A 17,919-nucleotide genomic window follows, 5' to 3' on the forward strand; every position below is an offset into this window, starting at 1 on the left:
TAGCTTCCACAACATCACCCCAGAGGACCCCTTAAAGCAGCGTCGGTCCTCACTGACCGAATACCACAGGTGGCATCACGAACATAAACTTTATTCAATTTTCCTTTTATATGGACTCCCAGGGCCATGGCCCAGGTCCCCACTGTGACATCCCCCTGTGAACACCGGACCAGGTACCGGGTACCCCACGGCCCTGGCGGGCAACTCATATACAGTTATTGGCCAATGGATTTACATTAGACACACTAATGCCACATGAGGTTTTTTTTTTACGTTTTTGGCAAATACAGTATGAGTATTTGGGGTGAATGGATCTGCCAAGATACAAATTCACCAAATTTGAATCACACAGATTTTACCATGAAATTCGATTTGTTATTCTCCATGAATTAAATGTTCCCTAATAGACTCTAGAATCTCTTCAGACCCAAAATCCTAATAAACGTAACATGTAAGAAATGAGGATGCCTTAGGCTGTGTGCACACGTTGCGGATTTTGATGCGTTTCCACAGCGCTTTTGGACAAGCGGAATTACATCAAATCTGCAGTGTAGTGCACAACCAATGTTACTCAATGGGAAATTGAGAATTGGTGTGCACATGTTGTGGAAAAAAAGTGCGGATTTGCAGCGTTTTATTTTCCGCAGCATGTCAGTTCTTTTTGTGGACCTGCAGTGTTTCTGCACCCATTGACTTCCATTGATTCAGTCAAATCTGCAGCAAAACTGCAGGTTTAAAAAGATCTGTGGTTTTGCTGCGGAGTTGCGTGCGAGAAATGCTGCAGATCGGAAAGAGGAAGAGTTTGTGGGCAGAGTGTGGGTGGAGACTATGTGCGTGTCTGTCGGTGAGGGTCTGCGTGTATGTGTGTGTGCGGGTGTCTGTGTGTGTCTCTGTGTGTGTGGGTGTCTGGGGGCTGTGTGTATGTGTGTGTGGGTCTGTATGTAGGCAGTCATCGTCCGATGGAACTACTAGTCCCATCCGGCTATGCCTGCTACAGTGACAGCTTGCTGATCATGGGACAGTAGTAGTCCCATCATCCGGCTACTGTGTTCAAGTGTATAAAAAAACCATACATACACATATACAGTGCATTCTCACCATACAGCTAATCCCCGACACCCTTGATCACCTGTACAAAAAGTAAAATAATAAACCAACAGTATACTCCCTGTTCTGAGGAATCCATTTAATAACGAGTGTCCCATGACGATCTCCAGTGTAGAGCTGTCACATCGGGAGATGTGACCGCTCTCCAGGGGCCTCCGGTGATACAATTATGGAAGGTATCCTTCCGCAGTGGATCACTCTGCCATCAGAGGTTGCTTTCACTTATGAGACTGCTGCGTGGGAAAATTCTCACACAGCAGTGCCGTAAAGTGACAGCATGAACTCCAGTGAACTCTCAGTGATTATTTATAAGAAAGTCTCGCACTCAACTTAAATCTGATAGATTTATTGGTATTAAGGTAGCACTGGAAACGTTTCAGCTCTTATCGAGCTTTCATCAGTCACTACAACATTTTGAAAAAAGAAAGAAACTCATAGAGTACAATGTAAAAAAACAAAAACATAAACCAAAGTATATACAGCTTTCCACAAGAGTTTAACAAAAGCCAGATTCATAAATTCATCATAGGTATGGTATTGCAGAGAGTATACGCTTATACATTCTCGCTCGATACATTGCATAATTAATAGAGAAAACACACATACCCTGCTGTGCCTTATAGTGTGTCGAACGTGTCCTTATTTAGAATGCAGATCATGCACGATGCCTAGTGTAGCATAGAGAGAGGATAAAGTTTTATAGTTGTATAGCAAGGGCCTCTGATGTTATGACCAAGACTAAGTGAGGCTATACTCACAATAAATGTCCGCTATTAACGATTGTAGAGGTGATTCCATATATGAGGCAAGATGCTTCAGAGCTGTGGGATGATAATGTCAGGGAAGGAAAAAGTATATATAACAATACCCATACTTTTGTTATCTCAGGTTGTCATATTAGAGTAACCCCCTTCTGTAGTAATTACCTTGTGTGCGTTATAGGTATAGTAGTCCCAGTGTGAGACAGTTCCTTTCATAGGCACTGGAGGAAAATGCACCAAGTGCTTGTGAGCGCATATATTGCTATTTGCATATATTGTGTCAGAACTTAGAAGGTCATACCTGGGGGGGGAGGAGAGAACCGCATGGATATGTACACTAACAGGGGCTGGAGAGAGTGTAAAAATACAGGAGATCGTCAGAGCGTTATTAGTTACTAACACATGGTGTACCCTGGTGTAACATATCGTACCTGATAAAGGAGCCGCCTGGGCGCATGTATTCACCTCCTGGACGCGGTATCCACCGCTAGTCTGATGTGTAACCGGGGGACCGCGCTTTTTATCATGCAGCTCCTAAGCTGCAATGGAGTGCCGAAACCGGAAGTGATGTCAGACGCTGTGGTCAGGGCGGAAGTCCCTAGCTGTGGGTGGCAAACTAAGGGCAAATGTTCTGCTGCAACAATACTATTGTGTAGTGTAGTAGAACTAGTGCCAACATCGGCTTTGATCAAGTTGTCCCGCAGACTGGGGGCCCTTTTGAAACATGGGAGGAAAGGATTTTGAAATTGGAACCACGACCAGCAGACCCAGGGCGGACAGTACCTCACGCATCCCATTTGTACACGCCTTTCATCCTTTCATGTACAGACTACATAGGGCTATACGTTGCAATTGGTCCATCCTCTCAAATGCTTATCCTAATGTTCAGGAATTTCAAAATCCTTTCCTCCCATGTTTCAAAAGGGCCCCCAGTCTGCGGGATAACTTGGTCAAAGCCGATATTGGCACTAGTTCTACTACACGGCAAAGTTTCCTGGGTACACCTAGGGAAGGTACTTTCCCCTGCCTGCATTGCGTTCAATGCAATAATGTTCAAAGAGGCAACGTAGTGAGACACCCACATTCTGGAAAAGAGTTCAGAATCCGTGGATATTTTACATGCGATTCCACTTACGTCGTGTATGTGATAAAATGCCCGTGCGGCCTACTATATGTGGGGGAGACGTCACAACCGATTAAGGACCGTGTGTCCAAACATAAATCTACTATTCGTTGCAATAATCTCCTATTACCATTACCCCACCATTTCCATGCATTAAAACACAATATTGCACAGTTGAGGTTTCAGGTCTTAGAGCAAGTTCCCAAACAACACAGGGGGGGTAATAGAATGCTCATGCTTAAGAGACGCGAGGCTTACTGGATCCATATGCTGGACACATTATCACCAAAAGGACTAAATAGAGAATATGAGCTGTCTGCTTTTGTGTGATGACACTGTTGATTACTCCAGTTATCTCTATATACTGATGATGTAAAAACCTGATGGAAAGTGTATCTGTATACTGACTGTGATCTTTGTTTTTTAGAACAATCTATATTAACGACTGGCACATCATCAAATACCACCTGATCAAGCACCACTCTCTGTGCCACCACTCACCACGGATATGTGATCCCATATGGACGGCACTCTTAGCACGAATAATTCTTTTTTTTTCTCTATAGTTCACCTATGTATACCACCAGGTACTGCACTGAACGCACACACCGCGTGGAGTAAAATGCAGGTAGTAAGATACAGATTATCACAAGTTCTCTGAATATAGCCCATAGATCCCATAGGATATCACTACCACCATACTCACAAGCATTATAACTATTTTCCTTTCATTACCCCTCCCCTTTCCTATCTCCCTCCCACTTTCAACATATGGTGGTTACACCACTAACATACAAGCATAAAAAAGAGGTCCCTACAGCTTACACTTCATTCTATAACTGCCCGCTGACACGGCGTTCCAGTTTTGTACAGTACCACAATAGTATTATTGCAGCAGAACATTTGCCCTTAGTTTGCCACCCACAGCTAGGGACTTCCGCCCTGACCACAGCGTCTGACATCACTTCCGGTTTCGGCACTCCATTGCAGCTTAGGAGCTGCATGATAAAAAGCGCGGTCCCCCGGTTACACATCAGACTAGCGGTGGATACCGCGTCCAGGAGGTGAATACATGCGCCCAGGCGGCTCCTTTATCAGGTACGATATGTTACACCAGGGTACACCATGTGTTAGTAACTAATAACGCTCTGACGATCTCCTGTATTTTTACACTCTCTCCAGCCCCTGTTAGTGTACATATCCATGCGGTTCTCTCCTCCCTTCCCCAGGTATGACCTTCTAAGTTCTGACACAATATATGCAAATAGCAATATATGCGCTCACAAGCACTTGGTGCATTCTCCTCCAGTGCCTATGAAATGAACTGTCTCACACTGGGACTACTATACCTATAACGCACACAAGGTAATTACTACAGAAGGGGGTTACTCTAATATGACAACCTGAGATAACAAAAGTATGGGTATTGTTATATATACCTTTTCCTTCCCTGCCATTATCATCCCACAGCTCTGAAGCATCTTGCCTCATATATGGAATCACCTCTACAATCGTTAATAGCGGACATTTATTATGAGTATAGCCTCACTTAGTCTTGGTCATAACATCAGAGGCCCTTGCTATACAACTATAAAACTTTATCCTCTCTCTATGCTACACTAGGCATCGTGCATGATCTGCATTCTAAATAAGGACACGTTTGACACACTATAAGGCACAGCACGGTATGTGTGTTTTCTCTATTAATTATGCAATGTATCGAGCGAGAATGTATAAGCGTATACTCTCTGCAATACCATACCTATGATGAATTTATGAATCTGGCTTTTGTTAAACTCTTGTGGAAAGCTGTATATACTTTGGTTTATGTTTTTGTTTTTTTACATTGTACTCTATGAGTTTCTTTCTTTTTTCAAAATGTTGTAGTGACTGATGAAAGCTCGATAAGAGCTGAAACGTTTCCAGTGCTACCTTAATACCAATAAATCTATCAGATTTAAGTTGAGTGCGAGACTTTCTTATAATTAACTATACGGCTTGGGAACCTAGTCTCTGCACCAATACATAGCAGTGCACACGGTGTTTATTTGTATATAACTCTCAGTGATAACACTGCAGGTGCCATTATCTACTGTCAGTGTGTCACTGTAGACCCTGTAGAGAGGTCACATCTCCTGATGTGACTGTTCTATAGGGGAGATCGTCGTGGGACAGTCTTTATTAAATGGACTACGTTGGAACAGGGAGTATTTGTGTTAGCTTATTATTTTTTTTTTTTTACAGGAGATCGAGGGCGGTGCATGGATTAGCTGAATAATAAAGATGGCAAACTGTGTATTGTTTTATTTCATTAAAATATTTTATTATGGTTGTGTTTATTTAACCCTATACCAACTATAAGATTAGTAATGGATAGGTGTCTTGTTGACGACTCTCCATTACTAAGCCGGCTTGATGTCACCTTACAATACAGAGGTGACATCAACCCCACAACTATTACGCCATATGCCACCACTACAGGGCAGTGGGAATAGAGAAGCTAAGTGCCAGAATTTGCGCATCTTAGAGATGCGCCATTTCTCGGGCGGCTGTGAGCTGGTGTTTGTAGCCAAGGGGGGCGAATATCCATGGCCCCTTCCTAGGCTATGAATATTAGCACGCAGCTGTCTGTATAGCCTTTTCTGGCTAGTAATTATAGGGGGACCGCACATAATTTTTTGGGGGTCCCCCTATTTTAATAGCCAGTAAGGGCTAAATATACAACTAGTGGCTTAAATTCAAAGCCTGGGAAGCTCCACGGGCATTAACTCCTTCCTAGGCTAAAAATATCAGGCCCCAGTCACTGGCTTTCCCTTTCTGGCAAATAATATGGCGTGGGAGTCAGCGCATGCTCAGTGACTACCTCTGACGTCACTTAGGCTGCGCTGACTCTCCGCCTGACGTGGTGAACTTGACAGCGTGGGAAAATGTTCAGAAACGTTCCCCCGCTAATCAGTTCATTGCTTGTTCAAGCAGGGAGGCTGTGCAGGCAGCTTTTCATTCATTCCTCTGTGGTTTACAGCCCAGCCGATAGCATTAGCACCACTCCGGGTTGTAAACTAATTAACCATTTGAGATGGATTTACAGTGCAGGACTTGACTGTACGGAGGACAGGTATGGGAAATTGTTGCGTTTTTATTTTGAAATTTTTTACAGGAGAACACGCGCTTTGTTTGGATTGAGCATGCAATAAATATATTAAAAACCTGTGTGTTTCATTATTTCATTAAAAAACTATTCTTAATGTATGTGTGTATTTTTAACCCTTGCATACCTTTGGATTAATAATGGATAGGTGTCTTATTGACACCTCTCCATTGTTAACTAGGCTTAATGTCACCTTACAATAGCAAGGTGACATTAACCGCTTATTACCCCATATGCCAATGCTACAGGGCAGTGGGAAGAGAGTGTCACGGGAAGCCTAGGTAGGGAAGAGCTAATACCCAGGGGCCTGGGTGCCCCTGCAATTTCCCTCAACTCTGGGAAACCCTGACTGATCCTCTCCCAGAGTTTACACTGATGGTGTGCATGTCTGGGCCTCCACCCTCAACCCTGTCTCCTGTTTCAACCCTAGGCTGAAACCTCCACCCACCACCCAGTGAAGAGACCACTAACCAATACCCACAGTTAGCACAGACAAGGATAACGGAAAATATACACCACGCCGCAGTCACTCAGGAATACACAATAAGTGCACAGGGCAAAACATATACAAATATAGGAAGGAGGAAAATATGACAAAGGGAAATATACACCACCAGATACGATACTCCTTTTCCTAGACCACCACTCCAGACAGAGATAACCAAGCACAAGACAGAAGCTATAATCGGCGATGCCCAATGTTCAGAATAACAATTTAAAGGCAGTGGGCGTGACCCAGCTTCCAATCCGAGCACCAGTTAAATTAACCCCGAACCAGCTAGACAAAATCCAGCCGACGCCACTGAGCGCATAGTGGACAAAAGCGGAATTACCGCTGTCTGTCGAACGCCCTAGAATGAACAGCATCCGACATGACAGTACCCCGCCTTCTACAAGGGACCCCAGGGCCCTCACGACTTATAGGACCCGGCTTGTCCGGATGGCGGCGATGAAACATACTGACCAGCTGATCCACATGAATGTCTGAGGCTGGTACCCAAGCCCTCTCCTCTGACCCATAACCACGCCATTGTACCAAGTACTGTAAGGTGCGGCGCACTACACGAGAGTCAACCACCTTGGAGACTTCAAATTCCAAATTACCATCCACCAAGACTGGAGGAGGCATCGGTGTCGCGTCCACAAGACCCACCATCTTTTTTGGCAGTGATCTGTGGAACACGTTGTGTATCTTATACACCGTAGGAAGCTCCAATCGGTAAGCTACTGGGTTAATGACAGCGATGACCTTAAATGGACCAATAAACCTAGGACCCAATTTAAGGGATGGTATTTTGAGTCTTATGTTTTTTGTGGATAACCACACCCAGTCATCCACACAGGTCCGGACCTGGCACACGCCTACTGTCAGCCACACGTTTGTATCTAGCACCCACGCTCAACAAGCGCTGCTTAACTCTCCTCCAGACTGATGACAGTTGTGCTCCTAACTGGTCTTCCTCTGGGACGCCGGAAGAGCCCCCCTGACTCAAAGTACAAAATTGAGGATGTAGCCCATAAACACAAAAAAACGGAGACTCCCCAGAAGACTCCTGGCAGTGATTATTGATGGCAAACTCAGCCAAAGGAAGGAACGTCGACCACTCCTCCTGGTTATCAGAAACAAAGCAGCGTAAGTACTGCTCCAAATTTTGGTTCATATGCTCGGTCTGACCATTCGACTGAGGATGAAACGCCGAAGAATGAGACAACTTGATCCCCAGCCGTGAGCAAAACGCTTTCCAAAATTTTGCCACAAACTGAGTACCTCTATCGGAAACTATGTCAGACGGAACCCCATGAAGTCTGACCACCTCCTGCACAAATACCTGAGCCAAAGTCTTAGCGTTAGGCAACGATGGCAAAGACACAAAGTGCGACATTTTTGAGAACCGATCAACAATCACCAAAATGACCATGTTCCCAGCTGAGGAAGGCAAGTCAGTGATAAAATCCATGGAGATCTCCGTCCAAGGCTTACTAGGTACCTAGAGACCCAGTTAGACACACAATTAGGTCCCCCCGAGGAAGCTTACGCGAAACGCGCGTCGGGGCCGCCGGACATACACTGGCACCAACGTTATTTGGGTAAGATTGGCAGAACTCTATTATTATGTCCACCTACTTTAGGTTTGTTCAGTAACAATATGGATGGCAGTATTAGGCACATGAAGCTTCTCTAAGAGCACTATGCACTTTATTATTACTGTTATGATTAATTGTTAGACGGTAATGTCCCTAATAGCCATGAGCTTTTGCTCTCTCTGTGCCCTAGGTGCTACTTGCAGTGTTTTCTGTCTGCCGTGCATGAACTACACGTGTACCTTGTCTGTTACGTCTGTTATTTTTGTGATATGATTATATTTAATAAAATTTGTTACATTTTTTATTATGTTTCTTTGGATAATTTATACTCCGTAGTTCTTTTGTAGAACGCCCTAGTATGAACAGCATCCGACATGACAGAGAGAGGCTAAGTGCCGAAATGGGCACATCTTACTTATGCGCCTTTTCTGAGGTGGCTGGGGGCAGATTTTTTTATTCGGGGAGGGGGGTGCAAAAACCTTGGTCCCTCTCTAGGCTATTAATATCTGCCCTCAGTCACTGGCTTTCCCTCTCTTGTGTAGAAAATTGCACGGGAGCTGACGCCAGTTTTTTCCATGTATTAACCCTTTAACCCCTACAGCTCCAAAAGTTTACACACACACTGCTAACATTATTAGGGAGGGATATATAAAAATATAATGGATATACAATGGTTTACTGTATGTAAACCATGTCTCATGTCCTGTCTGGTTCGGGAATGATTTAGCAAAAGCCGACAAATTAATTACAGTCTTTTCTGCTATCTAACTCTTTATGAAACATAAATATATATCTACTGGATGGTGGCCCGATTCTAACGCATCGGGTATTCTAGAATATGTATGTCCACGTAGTATATTGCCCAGTTACGTAGTATATTGCCCAGCCATGTAGTATATTGCCCAGCCACGTATTATATTGCCCAGCCACGTAGTATATTGCCCAGCGACGTAGTATATTGCCCAGTGACGTAGTATATTGCACAGCCACGTAGTATATTGCCCAGCGACGTAGTATATTGCCCAGCGACGTAGTATATTGCCCAGTGACGTAGTATACAGCACAGAGCCACGTAGTATGTTGCACAGCGACGTAGTATATTGCCCAGCCACGTAGTATATTGGGCAGTCACGTAGTATATTGCCCAGCTACGTAGTATATTGCCCAGCCACGTATGTCACAGGTTAAAAAAATAAATAAATAAACATACTCACCTTCCGCAGGTGTGTTGCAGTTCTGTCGCCTGCGTGGGGTACAGGCGGCAGCTTCCAGTCCCAGGGTGTGATGACGTCGCGGTCACGTGACCGTGACATCATGGGAGGTCCTGCTCATGCAGGACCTGTGATGACGTCGCGGTCACATGACCGTGTTGGGGTCACATGACCGTGACATCACGGCAGATCCTTCAAACGCAGGACTTGTGATGACGTCGCGGTCACATGACAGTGACGTCATGGAAGGTCCTTCTCACAGACCATCCTTGCCACTGGAACATACCGCTTGCATGGACCGGTCACCGGAGCATCGCGAGGAGCGGTAAAGGTGAGTATATAATGATTTTTTATTTTTTAAATTATTTTTAACATTACATGTTTTTACTATTGACGCTGCACAGGCTGCGTCAATAGTAAAAACTTGGTCACACAGGGTTAAAAGCGGCGGTAACGGAGTGAGTAATAACATGGTCTGTTACCGCTGGCATTAACCCTGTGTGAGCCGTGACTGCAGGGAGTATGGAGCGGGGCCGGGCGCCGGCCACTGACTGAAGGGGAGTAGGGAGGGACTAATCGGACTGTGGCTGTCGCTGATTGGTCGCGGCAGCCATGACAGGCAGCTGGCTCGACCAATCAGTGACTTGGATTCCATGACAGACAGAGGCCGCGACCAATGAATATCCATGACAGACAGACAGACAGAAGGACAGACAGACGGAAGTGACCCTTAGACAATTATATATAGATATATATGTCTCACTGACATATACAGTGCCTTGCGAAAGTATTCGGCCCCCTGGAACTTTTCAACCTTTTTCCACATATCATGCTTCAAACATAAAGATACCAAATGTAAATTTTTGGTGAAGAATCAACAAGTAGAACACAATTGTGAAGTTGAAAGAAATCTATTGGTTATTTTATTATTATTATTATTATTATTATTATTATTATAGCGCCATTTATTCCATGGCACTTTACATGTGAGGAAAGGTATACATAATAAAAACAGGTACAATAATCTTGAACAATACAAGTCACAACTGGTACAGGAGGAGAAAGGACCCTGCCCATGAGGGCTCACAATCTACAAGGGATGGGTGAGGATACAGTAGGTAAGGATAGAGCTGGTCATGCAGTGGTTTGGTCGATCGGTGATTACTGCAGGTTGTAGGCTTGCCAGAAGAGGTAGGTCTTCAGGTTCTTTTTGAAGGTTTCGATGGTAGGTGAGAGGCTGATATGTTGTGGTAGAGAGTTCCAGAGTAGGGGTGATGCGCGAGAGAAATCTTGTATGCGGTTGTGGGAAGAGGAGATAAGAGGGGAGTAGAGAAGGGACACACGGATGCTGGCTGTAGTTAAGGAGGAACGGGATCTGCCCGGTGGAGACGGCTACGGCGTTGTTCAATGCAAACTCCGCCCATGGTAGCAAGGATGCCCACCACAAAATCAATCCAGACCATCTCCCAGGGCCTTTCTGCCACCGGCAGAGGGTAAAGTAGCCAAGCAGGCCGTTGCCGAGGAGACCAATTCTTGGCGCAGGAGACACATGCCTGAATATAGTCCTCGACATCACGGGCCATATGCAGCCACCAGTACGTCCTCGCCAGAAACTCTAATGTACTCTTGGTCCCAAAATGTCCACCCACCCTGGACGAGTGATCCCAAGAGAGAACCTCCTGTCGCAAGTTAGATGGAACGAAAGTCTTGCCTGGGGGCACAGACTCTAGCGAAACCGGAGCTACAGTTCTCAGGCTCTCTGAAGGGATAATAAGCCGAGGCTCCTCCTCCGATGATACAAAGGAGCGGGAGAGTGTCGGCTGGAGTGTTCTTCTCCCCGGAGAGAAAATGGAGGGTAAAGTGGAACAGGGAGAAGAACAGTGACCATCTGGCCTGGCGAGAGTTTAGCCACTGGCGGTTTGTAAGTACACCAAATTCTTGTGGTCGGTGAATACTTGGAAGGGGTAGCGAGCTCCCTCCAGAAGACGTCTCCACTCCAAAAATGCCAACTTCATGGCTAGCAGATCCCTATCCCTGATGGAATAATTCCTCTACGCTGATGTGAAGGTCTTGGAGAAGAAGAAGCAAGGATGCTTCCGACCTTGAGCATCCTTCTGGAAGAGGACTGCTCCAGCACCAACGGATGCGGCATCCACCTCCATGATAAATGGTTTATCAACATCGGGGCGAAGTAAAATGGGAGCGCCAACAAAGTGTGACTTGATAGAGAGGAAGACCTTGGAGATCTCCTTTGACCACAATTTTAGATTAGCTCCCTTCTTGGTGAGGGCAACCAGGGGAGCTACCAAAGTTGAGAAGTGTGGAATGAACTGGAGATAGTAATTAATGAACCCCATAAAGCGCTGCACCGCTTTGAGAGAATGGGGTTCCTGCCAGTCCATCACAGCCTGTAGTTTGACCGGATCCACAGCCAATCCTTGGGCAGAGATGATATAGCCCAGGAAAGGCAAAGACTCCTGCTCAAACACACACTTCTCCAACTTGGCATAGAGGGAGTTTGCCAGTAGGAGTCTATATCTAGATGAGTAGATGAGTAGATGAGAATATCATCCAGATAGACTACAACCGAGGTGGAGAGCATATCCTGGAAGATATCGTTTACAAAGTCTTGGAAAAGGGCTGGGGAATTACAAAGCCCGAAGGGCATCACCGGGTATTCATAGTGCCCATCGCTGGTGTTAAAAGCCGTCTTCCATTCGTCCCCCTCACGGATGTGAATCACATTGTAAGCACCCCGCAGATCAAGCTTAGTAAATACCCTCGCTCCCTGCAACCTATCGAAGAGCTCAGATATCAGGGGCAAAGGGTATTTTTTCTTAATGGTAATGGCATTAAGACCCCTGTAATCTATCCATGGATGCAATTCTCCCGCCCCTGCAGGTGACACTGACTTCCTAATGAATCCTGTTGCCAGATTCTCCTGAATTTACTGAGATATTGCCTCCTTCTCTGGGAGAGATAACGGGTAGACTTGACCCTGACTTGACTGGTTCTCTACAGTTTAGCAAAATGCCTGCCACAATTGGCCTCCATTTTAGTGAATTCGTCCTAAGTGCATTACAAAAAAAACCTGTATGTCTTCAAATACAGATTTTTGGAAAACTGGAGCATAATTCAATTCCATTTGAATACAGTGGGTACGGAAAGTATTCAGACCCCTTTAAATTTTTCACTCTTTGTTTCACGGCAGCCATTTGGTAAATTCAAAAAAGTTAATTTTTTTCTAATTAATGTATACTCTGCAACTCAGAGTCGTTCTGAAAATACTCCTTTGTTATTTTAGCTATGTGCATAGGGCCATTGTCTTGTTGGAAGGTGAACCTTCGGCCAAGTCTGAGGTCCAGAGCACTCTAGAAGAGGTTTTCATCCAGGATATCTTTGAACTTGGCCACATTCATGTTTCCTTCAATGACAACCAGTTGTCCTGTTCCTGCAGCTGAAAAACACCCCCATAGCATGATGCTGCCACTACCATGTTTCACTGTTGTGATTGTACTGGGTAGGTGATGAGCAGTGCCTGGTTTACTCCGCACATGCCACTTAGAATTATCACCAAAAAGGTCTATCTTCATATCAGACCAGAGAATCTTATTTCTCATTGTCTGGGAGTCTTTCATGTGTTTTTTAGCAAACTCTATGCAGGCTTTCATATGTCTTGCACTGAGGAGAGGCTTCCGTCGGGCCTCTCTGCCATAAAGGCCCTACTGGTGGAGGTGATAGTTGACTTTGTGGAACTTTCTCCCATCTCCCTACTGCATCTCTGGAGCTCAGCCACAGTGATCTTGGGGATCTTCTTTACATCTCTCACCGAGGCTCTTCTCCCACGATTGCTCAGTTTGGCTGGATGGTCAGGTCTAGAAAGACTTCTGGTGGTCACAAACATCTTCCATTAAAGGATCATGGAGGCCACTGTGCTCTTAGGAACTTTGAGTACTGCAGAAATTCTGTTGTAACCTTGGCCAGATCGGTGTCTTGCCAAAATTCTGTCTCTGAGCTCCTTGGCCAGTTCCTTTGACCTCATGATTCTCATTTTGTCTGACATGCACGGTGAGCTGTGAGGTCCTATATGGACAGGTGTGTGCCTTTCCAAATCAAGTCCTATCAGTTTAATTAAACACAGCTGGACTCCAATGAAGGAGGAGAACCATCTGAAGGAGGATCACAAGGAAATGGACAGCATGTGACTTGAAGGGACTCTGTCACCTGAATTTGGAGGGAACAATTTTCAGTCATATGGGTGGGGTTTTCGGGTGTTTGATTCACCCTTTCCTTACCTGCTGGATGCATGCTGGCTGCAATATTGGATTGAAGTTCATTCTCTGTCCTCCGTAGTACATGCCTGCACAAGGCAATCTTGCCTTACGCAGGCGTGTACTATGGAGGACAGAGAATGAACTTCAATCCAATATTGCAGCCAGCATGCATCCAGCAGGTAAGGAAAGGGTGAATCAAACACCCGAAAACCCCACCCATATGACTGAAAATTGTTCCCTCCAAATTCAGGTGACAGAGTCCCTTTAATATGAGTCCAAAACAAACAAAGGAGAAAGTTTGACCGCATAGCTGCTGTGGGGTCAGTGTGCTGACTACAATGCCTCCAGGCATGAGCCTGACATCCCAGTAGAGGTGCTCATACGGAAAGCAGGTATAATCCAACAAGAAATATGAAGAGAAGTACGGCAACACTCACCGGTCCAGTGTGATGCAACAATCTTTATTCAAGCCTTTTGAAACGCCATCGCACAGATGGCCCGGGACAGTGAAACAAGGGAGGAGGTGAGCAGGATGTGACGACGGCCGTTTCGCGCCTACGTCAGCGCTTCAACAGGTCTGGGGAGCAGTGGACTGGAGCGGACACAAATAGGTGAGAGCAGAATAATCCCCCTCCCACCCCACCCGTACCCGCCCCCTTCCCCCACACCCCTCCAGACAAAATACACATGTGTGAAATATAAAAATGCATAAATACATTAAAATAGTGAAATATAAAAACAATCCTGAGGTACATACCCCACCTTGTATAAGCTCCCAAATATTACAAAGGATACTGTCCAAGTATGAAAGATACAATCAAAATATGAAAAAAATATGAAAAAAATGAAAAAAATCAAACAGACTCTCCGACTCTATCAGAAATAAATCGAACGCATCTTTACGGGGATCTTCACATGACTCCTATATAGACTACTAATACGGGGTTAACTCAGAAAGAGGGAGATGGTTTATACAATTATAGATATAAATCACAGGGGAATCAATAAGATAAAAATGCTCACAGAAATATGGACATATCGATTTTATCATTCAGGCCGGCTGGACCCATCGCGCGCGTGCGTATTATCCATTTGGCCTCTTTTCTCAATAATAACTTCTGTAAGTCACCCCCTTGTGCAGGTAAGACCACCCTCTCTACCCCAGCAAAACTGAGGACCTCTGGATCATTTCAGTGTGCATCTCTGATATGTTCGATTAACCTCGGCACACCCTTTCCCGTACCGATGGATCTAAAGTGCTCCCTAAAACGTACGCAAAGTTGACGTATTGTCTTCCCTATATAATACCTTTTACAAGGACAAAACAGAACATATACTACGTAGTCGGTTTTACACGAAATGAACTGGTGAACGGTATGTCTTATGGGCCCTATATTGAGCGTCTGCCCTATAATGTGATATTTACAAGAGAGACAGTGGCCACAACAAAAATTGCCCTTAGGGACCGATTGTTCCAGCCACGTGGTTCTAAGATTAGAGATACAATTGCGTACCAACACATCCCTTAGGGTACTGTCTCACTATACGATTTACCAACGATCACGACCAGCGATACGACCTGGCCGTGATTGTTGGTAAGTCGTTGTGTGGTCGCTGGGGAGCTGTCACACAGACAGTGTGGTCCAATGAGGTCTAGTGGGGAACTCTGGAAGAAGCCTCTCCGCTCTTCTCTGTGTAATCACCCCAAGTTCTACTGAGGTTCGCAAAAATGAACGTAACTCAGCCTTGAACTTGTTAGTAGGATCCCCAGACAATTTTTTATAAGTGTCTACATCTGACAACTGTTGTTTCGCCTCAAGGAGATAAGCCTCCCTAGGTATTAGTACCACTTTCCCCCCCTTGTCTGCCGGGCGCACAATCACATCAGTCCACTCTGCCATCTCCCTGAGTGCCACCCTCTCAGAACTGGTTAAATTCCATGGAGCCCGCTTATACACCAGGGCCTCCATGTCCCTCAAGACTAGAGTTTCAAACAGGTCGACCATGTTACCCGGAGAGGTGATGGGCATAAAAGTAGAGGGGACACCGCCCGTGAAAGGGACCACCCTACCAGGTGAATCTACAGCGTGACCAACACCACCTAGACTCAACAACAGAGTAGCATCCTCACGGACATCTGTCAATGTTTGCTCACCAGAGCCTGCCAAAAAGCCAAGCGGGCCTATAGTACAAGGTTGTTCACCTTCTGGAATAATAGAGCTCGTACTATTATTAGAAAGAAAGGCTTTATGGAGGTGGATCTTTCTTATGGCTTTAAACAGGTCCACTTGAAACTCAGAAAAATCAAACATATCGGGGATACAATAATTGAGACCTTTAGATAGTAATAAACACACAAAAAGAGAAAATTGGTATATAGTGCCGATATGCACAAATTTTTTTTATTGAATAATAGAAATAAAAAACAAAATAACATAAGAAATAACAATAAATACAAGGTAGCTGCTAAGAAGCAGGGACCACCATAGATAACACTACCTGCTGCATGTATCTATAGCCACCATATAAACATGACCTGCTACAAATACTATATTCCACATAGTGTAGGGGAAAACAAAATGTTGCCCAAAAACAGTAACAAAAGCCATCTAGCAATGCCTAAGTAAATAAATACATAAATAGTGGCACTTACATGAAAAGGTGTTCAGCAGTATATGGCGTCCCCGCCGCCCCGCCGCTGGTCAATAAAGAGAAGCATGTATCCAAAACAAACAAAGGAGAAAGTTTGACCGCACAGCTGCTGTGGGGTCAGTGTTCTGACTACAATGCCTCCAGGCATGAGCCTGACATCCCAGTAGAGGTGCTCCTATGGAAAGCAGGTATAATCCAACAAGAAATATGAAGAGAAGTACGGCAACACTCACCGGTCCAGTGTGATGCAACAATCTTTATTCAAGTCTTTTGAAACGCCATCGCACAGATGGCCCGGGACAGTGAAACAAGGGAGGAGGTGAGCAGGATGTGACGACGGCCGTTTCGCGCCTACGTCAGCGCTTCAACAGGTCTGGGGAGCAATGGACTGGAGCGGACACAAATAGGTGAGAGCAGGATAATCCCCCTCCCACCCCACCCGTACCCGCCCCCTTCCCCCACACCCCTCCAGACAAAATACACATGTGTGAAATATAAAAATGCATAAATACATTAAAATAGTGAAATATAAAAACAATCCTGAGGTACATACCCCGCCTTGCATAAGCTCCCAAATATTACAAAGGATACTGTCCAAGTATGAAAGATACAATCAAAATATGAAAAAAATATGAAAAAAATGAAAAAAATCAAATAGACTCCCCAAAGTGCACAAATCTATCACCCAGCCCCCTGGCAGACCTATTGTTTCTGGGGTTGGCTCGTTAACCGAGCCCCTCTCCCAGTACTTAGACTGGTTATTGTCACCCCTTCTCCGCTCTGTCCCCTCCTACATCAGGGACACAATCTCATTTTTGGAACACATACAGCACTTTACATGGCAGCCGGGTTTCTCCATGGCGTCCATTGATGTGGTCAATCTCTATACCAGAATCCCACATTCAACGGGGGTGGACGCTGTCAGGCGTGTCTTGAACACTACTGAAAAAAGCCAAACCTTCGTGGATTTTGTGTGCGATGGGTTGAAGTTTATACTGACCCATAACGCGTTCAGCTTCTTGGATACCTGGTATATTCAGACCACTGGGACTGCCATGGGGACCCCGGTTGCATGTACTTTTGCTAACTTGTTTCTAGCGGTATTTGAGGAAGTTTATGTTTACTCCTCAGACAACCTTTTCCTCAAGCATATTAAACTTTTTCTGAGATTTGTCGACGACGTGTTCCTGGTGTGGGATGGGACAGAGGGGGAATTTGAACTGTTTGTTCATTATTTGAACACTTCCAACAATATGGGCATGTCCTTTACATCGGTGTTTGGGGGTTCTCGTTTAGAATTCCTAGATGTGGAGGTTGAGGTTCTGGATGGGGAAATCTGCACATCCATTTTCCGGAAACGGATTCCGTGGGAGGGGGTATTCTGATACCACTCTACAGGGGGCGATGGAACAGGTCAACACACAGACACAACACAGGACTCACAGTTCTAATTTGTGTCCACTCCAGTCCACTGCTCCCCAGACCTGTTGAAGCGCTGACGTAGGCGCGAAACGGCCGTCGTCACATCCTGCTCACCTTCTCCCTTGTTTCACTGTCC

Source organism: Ranitomeya variabilis, chromosome 5, assembly GCF_051348905.1.
Source record: "Ranitomeya variabilis isolate aRanVar5 chromosome 5, aRanVar5.hap1, whole genome shotgun sequence".
Classification (NCBI taxonomy): Eukaryota; Metazoa; Chordata; class Amphibia; order Anura; family Dendrobatidae; genus Ranitomeya; species Ranitomeya variabilis.